Source organism: Octopus bimaculoides, chromosome 3, assembly GCF_046866305.1.
Source record: "Octopus bimaculoides isolate indiv1 chromosome 3, ASM4686630v1, whole genome shotgun sequence".
Classification (NCBI taxonomy): Eukaryota; Metazoa; Mollusca; class Cephalopoda; order Octopoda; family Octopodidae; genus Octopus; species Octopus bimaculoides.
Window position 1 is genome coordinate 35,882,170 of NC_142930.1, and position 12,500 is coordinate 35,894,669.

Here is a 12,500-nt window from a genome sequence, read left to right on the forward strand (position 1 = left end):
GGAGAGAAATATGAGAACCTAGGTAACTGGGTTCAATTGTTGTTGGTACAAAAATGTCCCACAATCTGGGTTTCTTGCCGTTTTTTTAGGGGGCTATTGTTCCAAAGTTGAAGATCCTAGATGGGTTGTGATCTGCATGTTTCAGCCATTCAGTTTTGGTGAGAATTTTGCTATGAAGTATTTCACCATATTTTTCCTGAAGGAGGTATCATTCCTTGAGCATTTGTAGAAGGGAAAGATCTTAAATTTTCCTTCCCCACATGTTCCTAGGTGTTCACTCAGTGGAATTTTCCGTAGTTCCTCCTGTCGGACATGTCGGTGAATTCTGGCTGGTTGACATAAGGAATTTCTTTTCTCTTTCCCATCAACACACACACAGACACACACACCAACACAAAAAAACACACACTCACACACACACACACACTCTCTCTCTCTCTCTTTCTCACTTTTCCTCACCCTCTCTTACTATCCTATATATATATATCTCTACCCCTACACACTCAATAAAACTATATAAAGAGACCCGCTATAAAGTTTTCTCAAAGCAATTTGAAAAACCTACACGACTAGGTGAAAAGCGCTTCATTTAATATGTGACATTAATAAAAATCTGTAAATGTACAAACATCCAGGTTTCTGAGTACCTTAATTAATTTATATATATATATATATATATATATATATATATATATATATATATATATATATATATATAAATATATATATATATATATATATATATATATATATATATTTATATGTGTATACACACATACACACACGCACATATATATATATATATATATATATATATATATATATATATATATATATATATACACGTATCTGCGTGCCTTTGTGTTCCTCTTTGCTCCCATCATCGCTCTACAGCAGGTGTTGGTCGTGTTCTCTCCATCTATTCAGTAGTTTGTCAAAAGAAACAGATAGAATAAGTATCAGTACTCTGCAAAGTAAGTACTGGGCTTAACTCGCTCGATTAAATGACTATCCCAGGCGTTGCTCCAGCATGGCATCTGACCAATGCCGTAAGCAAGTAAAACATAAAAGGCAATATACATATATATATATGTGTGTGTGTGTTTGTGTGTGTGTGTGTGTGCGTGTGTTTGTGTGTGTGTGTGTGTGTGTGTTTGTGCGTGTGTGGGTATACATATATTTCACTGAAATACGTGAAGTCAATTCCTCAAACCTCGACAACATAAAAGCTGAGCTGAAGCTGTTGAAATAGGAAAAAAAAAATTACTACCTTTTTTTCAAATGGACTCCATCGATGAGTATATTCATTTGTTGCTATTTTTTAGAAACCTCCCACCCCACTTCCCGCTATTTATTTTCATCGTAAAAATCATTGTGTTGAATTAAGATTTTATATGTATTGTCAATGATCATCTCAGTAATGCCTATAAGACTACCAGTTCAACCTTTCACCATTCCATTTATCTTTCAAATATTGACATGTGGAAATTGAAGTAAATTGTACTTCATTTTTATCATTATTCTTTAAGTATATACAGAACGTGAATGCACATATGTATAACGATATATTTCTCATTAATTCTCGCTTCCTCCTCTTTCTCCAACCAAACCCATTGACCATAGTATCAGAAGAATAATATTTATATTTTCCATTCAATAATAATAGCGATAAAGATGCATGGGTTCTCACTTGGCACCTATCCAACTTTATTGTGGGGGAAAGGAATATGCTTGAATTTAGCAATTTTCAGTTCTCGACTAGTGTCAATTCCATAGACTCACGGGAGTAGGAAAATCATAATGGTCTATAGCAGAAAACAAATATGCACAAACACGTACTGGCAAACTCACACAAACCACACGTACACATGCGCGTATATAAATATTTCACATACACACAAACGACGGAGACACACACATATAGAGAGGAAGAAGGTGTAAGCTGGAAAAAATAGGGACAGACTCATATAATCGTAGTTGTGTATATGCATGTGTGTTAATGTGTATGAATAGTCCCCGAAATAAAACTGCTTAATGCGTTTACGCTCAGAGTGAAAATCGATACTTGTGATCAGTTTTGACGATGGTGATCATCGTCATAATAATAATGGCTTATGACATAGGCACAAGACCAGAATCTTTTAGGTAAGAGTTTGTGCGACGTTTATCGATCCACAAGTGACGACTTGACTCGCACTTTATCTTATCGACTACGAAAATGCACAGTTGATCGAACTCAACAAGGTTTAACCACAGAATTTAAAGATTTGGAATAAATGCCGCAAACCACTTTGACACTAACGATTCTGTAATCTTACAACCCTGAGTAATTTCAAGTTTAAGTAAAAGTACAATTATTTTGGTGGAAGGAATAAAAGAAAACAAGTTCCGACAGTGCATGATCGCTAATTTACTTTATACTCCGTCCGGAAATATGACAAATCGAAGTTAAATTTAGCAGGATTTTCACTTCGAACGTAACATAACAATAACAAATACAGAAAAAAACTTTGTCCGACGCTCCAAACATTTCACCAGCCCTCTGATGATGATGATGATGATAATGACGATTATAATAAGAGTAATAATAATAATGATGATGACGATAAGGCATTGAGTTGAATATGACCTTCTAAGTTATATAAGTAGGTAAAACAATTGAAAGTGAATACGTGTGTAGGATTATGTATACACATACATACATGCCTGCATACATACATACATGTATACATACATACATACATACATACATACATAACACACATATATTTAAGTGCATATAGATAAATATAAATATATGTATATATTAATGATAAAAGTAGAAGACGGTATCTACTAACAAAAAATTTATATTACCACAACAATTGTTTAATCTTCAAGGTGCACTGCTCCCTTGTGGTGGTGGTACGATGCAAGAACACCTGATGTAACTCACAGTGCATAAAAGGCTCCTCAGGTGGGATAGTAAGGTGTTTTAGCTGGGAGATTTACGTTTGTGCTTCGCTGTATTGAGATATTTTAACAGTTAAACAGATGCACAAACAGGCAAGCACAATTTTTAACCTTATATTTGACTTATAAATATACGCATATATATACATCAATCTCACTCTCACTTCTCTCTGTGTTCACTCTCTCATCTCTCTCTCTCTCTCTCTCTCTCTCTCTCTTTCTATATATATATATATATATATATATATATATATATATATATACGTGTATATATATATATATTATATATACATATGTATATATATATATATATATGTATATATATATATATATATATATATATATATATATATATATATATATATATATATATATGTATATGTATATATGTATATGTACATATATATATGTACATATATATATATATATATATATATATATATATATATATATATATATATATATATATGAACACATCTATGTATATGTACATATATAGGTGAGTGTTTGTTTGTACATACATATGTGTGTACAGACGCACACATGCAAACACACACATACCAGATATTTATACAAATATATTCCTTTTGCTTTGTACACACGATAGCCTTATCAACAAGCAGCCATACGCTTTGGGCAATGTAATTTCTGACTTTTCTCTTTATACGTTGTGATAGAGACCACAACTAAAATAGAGAAGTAAGATAACAAAGAATTCATGGAGTCTAATTGGTATAAAAGATTTCACGACAAAAGGTATCACAATTGACCTTCATGTTTTTCCTTGGAATTCTGTGCTCCTGACTTTAAACAGAATATGCAGTTGCTATCGCATTGAAGTCAACTAGGAAGGTTCTACGTCATCAGTAAACCTTCTAGTGATAGCAGCAATATCTGCTTCAGTTTATAGCCGATCAAATAAATTTACTAGTTGGTCATGGCTGGAATCACTTTGATCATTCTGGGGTGTTTGTTCATGGACGATCTGTGACGAAACAACAATAAATATAGCATTCTGAAGCTTAAGATATTTATGCTAATGAAAATCGTAGGATATTAGGGACATGATTGCTGTCCTTTTTTTTTCTTAATTTAGCTACAGAACTGACATAGGTTTTAAAGGAAAACCTAAAGTGCATTCTAAAATCAAATTATCGCAAAAATCACCAAGCAGATAATAATACAAATTTCATGTTGCATCTTAGAGTGTTAGTAAAAGTAAAAGAGCCAAACAAAACAGCATCATATTAACATTCGATCTGTTCTGCCAAGATGAAGACCTTCGAAGCACAAGAGAGTATAAACCCTATGAATATATTTGTTCTTTATGGGCTCACGTGATTTTAAAGAATACACAATTCGTACCCTAGATCGTCTTTAACAAATCAAACTCTGATTACTTAGAATATTCGATCGGTTTGATGAATGATTATTCACTTAGAATAGAATGGGAAGTTTATATCTGTAGTGTTGTACGGTACCGAAATAGGATTATAAATATATAGAACAAGTGTGAATCGAAACTATGCTTCATACACAACCATAACCATCACGCAAGACCTACAAGTAACATCTCATCATTCACTTCTTATGCTTCATTGATAGATAAACGAGGGAGACATAGGATAAAGTGCCTCTATACATGGTTATTAAAACTTTAATTATATATCTGTTTAGTCGGGGATGACTGTTATTACAACAACAAAATTTACTGGAAATTCTGATACATTCTCACGTCACAAAGTCATATTTAACTTTGTACCTGACGAAATAAACCTTAGGACATAACTTATAAAGATTACAATTTTAAGACTAGTAGACCATCAGAAATAATTGTTGTAGCTGTTTATTCTTCCACTGCCACATTGTTTTCTAATCACTAATTGGATTTATAAACCAACATAAGGTGTGCCACGCAGACATTCGTATTGTCTTGCTACACGGGAATATATCTGCTTCAGTTCAGTAATATTCGTAGTTGTCTCCAATTAGATTTGAAACTGGAACGATGAGGTAAGAATCATTATATTTTATGCGTCAGTCTAGTGCACGGCGTTTTCAACATTTTCGCTTCAGATACTTATTATATTCGAAAATAATGCCCTTTTATATAGGAAAAATACCGAATACCTGTTAGGGGCGAGATGTATAAGAAGGGGATTACTCTAGAACATTGATGGTACTCATACTTTTGACACCAATCGTAGAAAGTTGAAAAAAATTGTTCTTGGCAAAATTGGGATCCATAGTTAACGGCATTTGAATGCAATAACTGATATTATTATCATTAAGGCGGCGAGCTGGCAGAATTGTTAGCACGCTGGACGAAATGCTTGACAGTATTTCGCCCGCCGCTACATTTTGAGTTCAAATTCCGTCCCTATTTATGTTCTGAGTTAACTTTCCGCTCTGATCGACTTTACGTTTAATCATTTGGGGTCGATAAAATAAGTACCAGTTGAGCACTGGAGTCAATATAGTCGTCTTACCCACCCATCTGAAATTGCCGGCTTTGTGCCAAAATTTGAAATTATTATTATTATTATTATTTTCTTCTATAATTTTCTGTTCACAAATTCTATATATCTGAATGAAAACTAGATTGGTAACTGGATTTTAACAACCTTGGAACGGTCTGTACGTTTAGAAGTCAGAGAGTAAGCATATGTTAGCCGTCACTCTACAGATTGTCTCACGCAATAATTATAATAATTGTCTGAAGCATAATAACAATGCATAACATTTGAAAAAGGAGGTTAGCTGATGCTAACATCCCCCAGTACACGAATGGCACTTTAATTTATCGATAACGGGGTAAAGAAAATCAAAGTTGATTTGGCGTCGTTTGAACTCAGTATGTAAAGAGTCGGAACAGATAACGTAAAGTATCTTCCCAATGCACCAATGATCCGCCAATCCAACACCTTAAAATTAATCCTCTGTGGTATAGATATAAAACCAGAAATTTTGGGTGAAGATGATAGTCATTTATATCGACTCCAGTGTTCCTATATCATCATAATAACGACAATAATGGTTTCAAATTATGGCTTAAGGACGTAATTCCAGAAGGGAAAGAAAATCGATTACATGGAACCCAGTTTTCTGTCGGTAATTTATTATATCGATTCGAACAGATGAAAGATAATGTTGACCTTGAAGGAATCTGAAATCAGAAGATAAATCCGGAAGAAATGTCGAAAATCATTTTGTCCGACGCGTTAACTATTCTGCTAACGTGTCACCTAATAATAATAATAATAATAATAACAATAATAATAATAATAATAATAATAATAATAATAATAATAATAATAATAATAATAAATTTGTCGGGAGAAGACTATTCGATTACATCGGCCCCAGTGTTTCACTTGTAATTAATTTATCGACCCCCAAAGGGATCAAAAGCAAAGTCGACCACGGCAGAATTTTAACTGAGAACATAAAGGTGGATGAAACGCCGCTAATTTTTTTTTTTTTCCTGTATGCTAATTTTTTTGCTTGCCAGCTTGCAGCCTTAATAATAATAATAATAATAATAATAATAATAATAATAATAATAATAATAATAATAATAATAATAATAATAATAATAATAATAACAACAGCAACAACAATAATAATATTCATTTCTACTATAGGCACAAGGCCTGGAATTTGAGGGGAGGAAGGTAGTCGATTACATCGACCCCAGTAGTCAATTAGTACTTAATTTATCGACCCCGAAATTATGAAAGGCAAAGCCGACCTCGACGGAATTTGAACTCAGAGCACACAGACAGTCGAAATACCGCTAAGCATTTCGCTCGTCGTGCTAACGATTCTGCCAGCTCAATGCATTAATAATAATAATAATAATAATAATAATAATAATAATAATAATAATAATAATAATAATAATAATAATAATATTAATAATAATAATAATAATAATAATGATAATTTCTTTTGGTTACCAAATAGTAGCAGTTGAGGAAGATATCACAAAGATATTTTACAGCTTGTGCGCGGATTTGCATAAAAGATGGGTGAAAGGAAGGAACAAGGTATAAAATGAGATAAATTATTCGTCATATACAAAATATGTGAATACGCTTATGACACGTTTCTCCAGTTACATGAAAATCTCCATCTAACGTCAGTCAAAGGATCCCCCAAGGATCCAGGATCTCAGGCCATGTAGGGTATTATCCATCTTGTCTAGGCTACGACTTTTCTTCCTAAACATTATTTTCTTTACCACAATCACCCACCTTTTATCAAATGCATTGGGTACGAACACGTCCCTCTGCATCCTCCCTCTTCTTTCCAAGTGGAACTCGAACAAGCTGATTAATTTTAGACCAAAGGAAAGTGAATTCTTTCATCTTAATATACCATACGGCGGCATCTACCACAGTCACTAGCTAGAGGAACATCGTCTGCTTCATCTTGTTAAATTTGGGTGGTTGGGATAAGATGCACTCAATTAGTACCAAGCAATGGCTGTCATAGCTTCTGGTCTTAGTTGATTGGAAGTGTTATCATGTACATGTTTTGTCTTGATTTAAAAGATGGACTACAACAACTATTCTGCTCTGTACCACAGGTTTGCTTCTCAGTTGCCTGACCGTTACTAGTTGAACATATCCCTTAGTAGCTGACGATATATGCATCCCTAATCACGTGCAGGAATAGTGAAGGTGAATCACAGTCATGTGCTGGGAGGAATTCTTTGAGGCTTGAATATTTCACCACTGAAAGCATAGGTGTTTTGTTCATCATCCTTAATCAAACCTTATTCAGGGATCTTTTGAGCGGGATACGCTACTAGACCTGAAGAAAATTGCGCTGTTTATCGTCATACAAGATCACCACTTTGTCATAATGCATGCACTTGGTGTACCCTTATCAGATGGGTAGTCATGATGGGTATATTGAACTTCGTATATTTGTGCCCGAGTATCACTTTCATGGCATCATGCATTGCTCACTATCTCTCTCTCTCTCTCTCTCTCTCAATAATAATAATAATAATAATAATAATAATAATAATAATAATAATAATAATAATAATAATAATCCTTACTACAATAGGCACAAAGCCTGAAATTTTGGAGGCAAGATCTAGTTAATTACATCAACTCCAGTACTCGGTTGCTACTTATGTCATGGCCCACGAAAAAATCAAAGGCAAAGTTAATATTGGTAAGATTTGAGCTCAGAATGTAATGATGATCTTGTAGTTAATTTGTCTTTGATCAGGTGGTTTCTTGGAATAAATCTGATAAAAAAAAAAATTATCAGAAGAGTGACTAAAGAAAATATATTACAGATCCAGTTTTCTCTACTATCTCTATCAACATTTGTTTCATAAATTCACGACGAAAAAAAGAAGGAAAATGCAATCTGGTTCCGAAAGGGATTTGAAACCACTGCATCAGAAAATGTCTATACACCTGCAACACTTTTTCTTAACTCTCTGCCGACTCTTCTATCCAGCTTTTTCATTAATGCATAGCTTAAGAAACTTAAAGACGTAGGTTAGGGAAAACTACTGACAAAGGAAACAAGTTCTAAATGATTGCTAGGAGGGTAATTTCATAGCAATAGGATCTCAATCAATTATTTTTCGTATAAAATCACGGTGAAAGGTAAGCATATGCTGGGCTCTGATTGTGAACTTGTTTCAAAATAATAGTCGAAGTAATTCCAGTCTAGTTTCTAAAAAATATGTGGAAACTATACTTTTTTCAATCCTAATATACACTTTCGTGTGTGTATGTGTGTGTATGGGGGGGTGTATGTGTTTCTCTGTGTGTGCACGTGTGTGGGCGCATGTGTGCGTGTGTGTGCGTTTGTGTTTGTGTGTGCGTTTATGTGTGTGTGCATTTGTGTGTGTGAGTTTGTGTGCGTGTGCATTTTGTCTGTGTATGTATTTACTCATCTGTCAGACATCTTTCACTCTCTCGCTCAGCAACTTTCTCTCTTTCCGTCTTTCTTTCACAGACTCACACACACACACATCTATGTAAACATAGATGTGTATCTATCTATCTACACACACACATACGCACACGCACACACACATATATATATATATGTGTGTGTGTGTATATATATAAATATTGTATATGTATTGATATAAATATATAAACAAATGAATATACATGCATATACATACATACCTACGTACACACATGCATAGATACATATGCGAGGGCAATAAACATATGCACATACATATAGAAGTTTTGAGAGTAACCTTAGAAGACTATTACAGATAATTTAATATAAATAATGAAGCGCATCAGTCCACACAACTGCGTTAGTGGTTTTATTAAAGAAACTGAACCTTATAGAGACAGTATGGTATTAGGTGACTATCATACTTTTCAGGAGTGGGTGTAATACTAACTTAAATTGTAATAATCTAACAGCAAAACGATGATTTTTCACTATGACATTACTGAATCTTCTCAAATATTAATTGAGGACGGAATAAAGATTGTGAAACATAATTTTAGGTAGAGGATATTATCTGTTACTCTGTATAACAACAGCAGAAGGGTTTTAGGTGGATTTAGCGGTGGTCTATCTGTTGTAAACATTGAAGACAGGTCACCAGTTTTAGAGTAACTAGCGCCCTTTCTCACAAAGTCTCGGAGGAACTGAGAAGACCGTACAGGCACTGCTCTTTCCCCCCAGGTCAAGCATTTAACGAAACAAAACTACTCTAGTACCAAGAAGAACATGTTGGTAGCAGTACTGAAATGAATGACTCCCAAAGTCGTTCAGCAATACTATTAATAAGATTCTGGTTTTCCATTGGAGAGCGTTTATATAAGGACAAGGAGTAAAGTATCCTAGCATTTTATTGCTGGTTTTGTTTTATGAATCCCTGGAATATACTGGTGTAATACTATATGTTGCAATGCAGTTAGACCTACTCTCTACAGTTTGTGTTAACTGCCTCGATTGCTATTATTTTATCATTAAAAATTAAGCTCCCTACATATCTAATATTACCAAATGATATACAGTGGAACATTAAACTTGTGTCAAATCAAATTCGGGAACGTATTGCATTTTCCTTTTACCTGGAGAAGGATATTTCAATGTATCGAAACTGCAACTCTAACTTTATAGTATATAGATGAAAAGATTAATATGCAGTCACAGTAGCACAATCAAGCCACAAAAGAATTTTCTTTTTAGTTGGTTGCTTGATGAACTAGAAATACCAGCCAAATGTCCCCCAAACCACGCCTCACTGTCTTCAAAAATCAAATAGAAAGACATGATAAAATGTTCCTAAAAAAATGCTGGGATGTTCGTTGTAGGAAGGTTTTCATCCTAAGTGTTCTCAGTCAAGCCTGATTAGGGGTTGAAAATCCACAACAACAACAAAAGAACAATAACAACAGCAAAAGCAACAATAAGGGAAGATGTTGTAGAGAAATATAGAGAAGAAATAACTTACGGGTTTTGTTGAAAGAGGCGTCACCAATCCGTCTATGTTTAGCTTTAACCAGCTCTGGTTTAGTAACAAGTATTTAGTCCTCTGTAATTGCAATTAGCTGGGTTTCGAATCTAAGTTCATTGTAGATTTTAGGTAACAAATATATCTACAGTCACACACACAGAGAAAACTCTTGTTTCGCAAACGTCATACAAGGTATATTAAAAGGGGGAAAAATATAAAGAATTTTATAAAGAATACTCATGGAAATAAGATGTCTGATGATATATAACATAAAACTTTGAAATAAACCCACCCTCAAAGAAATGTAAAATTATTTTTGTTTTAGAAATAACATATTTTAACCATTAGAATTTTTGTTATTTTTTGTTTGCTTTTAGATTCTCAGAATTTATTTTTTCTGCTTGGCCACTGCCCCTTGCTGTACATGGACGTGTGTATAGATACATTGTACTGTTACTAACCAAAATATACATATATGTACTCAAGTGTGTATATTTGCGTCTCTAGAGGTGAATGTGCGCGCGTGCATGTTACTATATACATAAACCAGAATTTTTATATCCTTTCACTTTGGTGCAATTTAATACATTTATAAGAATAATCATGATAATCCTTTGAGGTATATGAGTGCACTTGTATGCATATGTGTGTGTACATATATGTATGTATGTTTGTGTATTAGATACGTGTTGTGAATGTGCAGGGGTTAGTTTTCAGTATATGTGTGTCTTTACCAATTATTATGCATAAACACATTAAACAAGGCTATTTGTGTTTCGTCGCTTATTTTAAAATGAGATGTTCATCTATTCACACACACGCACTCGTACACGCACACACGCACGCGAGCTCAACATCCTCAGTATGAAAAGGATGAAGACTATGATGATAATGATGGCGGTAATGACGAAGGTGACGATGGCGGTACCGGTGGTGGTGGTGGTGGTGGATATGGTAGTGAAGATGACGATGACAATAATGATGCGTGTCGTGTATTGTGTCTCCGAGTATGTCTATGAACCTGTGTGATTTTGCGCAGCATTTGCATGAGTGTATATGTGCGTATGTATGTATGTATGTATGTATGTATGTATGTATGTATGTATGTGTGTGTGCTTGACTACGCGGTTTTCTATAAACTGATGCAGTATTATGCATAAATGTGTTTGTAAACGTGTATATGTGAATGTGTGTGTGAGCGTGTGTGAGTGTGCGTGTAGGTGTGAGTGAGTGTGTGTGAGTGTGTGTGTGTGTGTGTGTGTGTGTGTGTGTGTGTGTGTGTCTAAACACCTATTAGCAAATTCAAGTTTTCTCTCATCCAAACACTATTCTATGCAATATTGTTTTGTTGTTGTAAACGTAGCAGTTGATACCATAATCATCATTATCGTCATCATTTCAATCATATTTATCTCCTGAGAAAGTTGTTATTTCTTAATATTGTTGCTGTTATTATTATACGTAATTTCTTTTCTTAAATGATATAGTTCACGCACGCTTTTTTCTTTTTTCTTTTTTTTTTCCTTCTTACTTACTCACATAAGATAACAAGATAACAATAATCTCTGTACCCGGTTGCATTAGGAATTGTAGTGCTAGAATTATTATTAGTAAAATTAGCAATTTTTTTTTTGGTAGTAGTAGTTGTGAATCGTTTTATAATTGTCGTTTGTACACGGTTATCAAAATCATGCAGACAGATATACATGCGTACGAGCGAGCGGTTATGTGTTTCTGTTTATATATATATGTATATGTGTGTGTGAGTGTGTGTGTTCTTTCCTTGTTTCCGTTTAAATATCAAGGATACGTTACTATATAAGATTACGTATAATCACGTATCTCGTTCAAACTTCATGTGTTTGCTCCTGCGAACTTTTCTCATGATCGAAGGTAAAATTCCCAACATGGTCCTTCTCGTTGCAGTTTGGATTCGGATGAAGAGGCCCCAAAAAAGTATATATATGTGCATGCGTGTGTGTCTGTTATATGTGTGTGTATATATATGTATATATATATATATATATATATATATATGTGTGTGTTTATGTATGTACGTATGTATATGTGAATGCTTGTT

General features: G+C 33.9%; 1 protein-coding gene and 1 long non-coding RNA gene across 3 annotated transcripts in view; one reads left to right on the forward strand and one right to left on the reverse strand.

The window, feature by feature from the left end:
- The window catches only part of LOC106871529 (muscarinic acetylcholine receptor gar-2), an 802,994-nt gene that overhangs the window by 790,185 nt on the left and 309 nt on the right, over positions 1-12,500 (reverse strand). The window contains 1 exon segment of the mRNA XM_052966547.2: positions 10,418-12,500. This exon segment is cut by the window's right edge and continues 309 nt beyond it. The gene's annotated coding sequence lies outside the window, so the exon portion shown is untranslated.
- LOC106877331 (uncharacterized) overlaps positions 3,441-12,500 on the forward strand; it is a 23,481-nt gene continuing 14,421 nt past the window's right edge. The window contains exon 1 of one of the 2 annotated variants that reach the window (XR_008263729.2): positions 3,441-4,965. This is a non-coding gene — a long non-coding RNA (uncharacterized LOC106877331). Of the gene's footprint in view, positions 4,966-7,436; positions 8,589-12,500 lie in introns of those variants that run through there. The other variant, XR_001410370.3, reaches the window with a different exon arrangement.